The 2105-nt window shown below is 43.7% G+C and overlaps 1 long non-coding RNA gene across 1 annotated transcript; it reads right to left on the reverse strand.

The window, feature by feature from the left end:
- Nucleotides 1-409: 409 nt before the first annotated feature.
- On the reverse strand, nucleotides 410-765 carry LOC139022973 (uncharacterized). Its single transcript, XR_011474040.1, has 3 exons — nucleotides 714-765; nucleotides 603-638; nucleotides 410-506 (listed from the first exon to the last, which is right to left on the reverse strand). It is a non-coding gene; the product is annotated as an uncharacterized lncRNA (long non-coding RNA).
- Between the last annotated feature and the right edge of the window lie 1340 nt (nucleotides 766-2105).

Consider the following 2105-nt stretch of genomic DNA (forward strand, 5'->3'; position numbering starts at 1 on the left):
GGCCAGGGAAGGAGATGAAGACATTGCTAATGCTTTGATAGCCAGACACACACTCCTTATTGTGCGGCAAAATTGTGGCCTTGTTCAGCTGTTCTGCATCCCCATGAGTACGGAAGGCTCCACTAGCAAAAAAGCGCAAGGCCACACAAACCATTTGCTCCACACTCAGTGCCATGGCTCCGTGCAGTGCGGTGCTTAATCCTGGGACCCGTAGTCTGCATAGATACCTGATGCCATCTGCAGAAAACCTGTATCTTTCATATAGATGGTCATCAGGGAAGGCAGTGGGTCCAACCGGTCCTGAAGACCCTTTCTCGCCTGAAGGCTCTCCTCAGACACAAGTGCTTCTTCATCCACCACATCTCGCACGAATGGGCATGCCATTGTCAGAGGCAGAAAGGAACACACAATTTTGGGCCTTCATATAGGCTAGTGGCCACACCTGGTGCTGGGGGGTGGGCAAAAGAGGGCGATGCCTTATAACGATGACTTGGTTGTACTGATTGCTGGGAAAATAAAAAAACCTTAGAAAGATGCCACCGTCCTGTGTGCTCAAATAAGAGCTCATATGTCACGGCTCACTTGACTTTACGAGAATATACCTAATTTTTATTTTGAGCTGTGTCATCTTCTTGGAGCTGGGGGAGAAGAAAATAATGATTAATACATTTGTGTTACAGTTAGCATACAGTGTACATTGAAGGCATATTCACCTCCCTCTCAAGTTTTTTTATTTCAAGGTCCAGTTTCCTAATTGTCCTCTTTATTTCGGACTCCAGTGCAAGATTTTCATCTTTTTCTTCTTGTACTGAATGTCTATGTCTGCCAGTTCTATTTGGCGCCGGAGGTGGTTGCCATACAACTTTCTGATAGCTTGTGAGCTCTGTGAACACAATACAATTAGCGCAGCTGGAATTTGGCAGGATGTGGTGTCCTTTTATTAATACGCACTATGTTGCCAGGCTGGTTTTCCCACTGTATAGATCTGGGTCCTGTAAAAGAAATTAGATTTTTTGATTTTGATGAGGACTCCTCACCATTGTAGAGTAAATAGTACTTTCACAGTCTTACATGATACCTCATGCCTTCTGGAATCCAGAGAGATGGTCTCCTCTCTCATCATCGTCTCCATCATGTGCTGTTGCTGCTGCACTGGGGCTTCACCCTATCACATTTAATCGGATTCATATTGAAGCTAGTGACAAGATATGCCAGGCCTACAGTATGCCTTTGATGGAGTACTCACTGGATCAGCATCGTCTGGTGCTTGTGCTGGTGGCTCTAACAGGAACACAGTGCTGCCAGACCACTGCAAGGCAATAGGTAAACCAAAGTCAGACAGTCCAAATTGATTCAATATGAATGTGGTTGTATCCCATGTAGAGATGGAAGGACATACCTTGAATGAAGCGGGTGGCATCTTGGGAGGAACCTATGCTCGTCTCTTTCCCCAGGATCCCCTCTAAGACGGGCCTGCTTTATTTAGCTCCAAGGCCATGTCTCTGCTGGGGTAAGGTCAGCCTTTGGTGACCCACCACCCGTGCCTTGTCTGTGGGTATTCTTTTTCACTGCTAAAAACAGTAAAGACAATGTGTGAGCAGGCACCTTCTGGGTACATATATGCTTGTGCTTTGTTAAATATTAGTCAGGGACCATACCATTCTGCAGAATGTTCTTGTATTTGATTTTGACCTGCTGCATGTCCGTTTTGGCCCGTTCATGTTTAATCTACACACACACACACACACACACATTTAATGGAGTCACACTGCAAAAAATTACTTGGTATTTTTGTCTTGTTTTCAGTAAAATATCAAAAAATGTATCATAGCTTTATAGATGTGATGGAGTTACTTTACACAATTTCACTCATATCTGCAGTGCATTTCAATTAAAAATGTAACCGTTTCATAATTAAAGTCAACTGCATTTTTGGAGATGTGAATTAAATATTTGAATTGTAATTGTGATGTTTCAGCGGAGCGGTGAGTGTGTAATTGTGCACTACTTACGCATTCAGGCGGTCTGCATACTTTGCCACGCTTTTTCTCTTTGCTTTATCACTGTGGGGCGTGTTGCCTTTTCTCTTAATTATATCTTTTACC

The sequence above is a fragment of the Salvelinus sp. IW2-2015 genome, linkage group LG25, assembly GCF_002910315.2.
Source record: "Salvelinus sp. IW2-2015 linkage group LG25, ASM291031v2, whole genome shotgun sequence".
NCBI lineage: Eukaryota > Metazoa > Chordata > Actinopteri > Salmoniformes > Salmonidae > Salvelinus > Salvelinus sp. IW2-2015.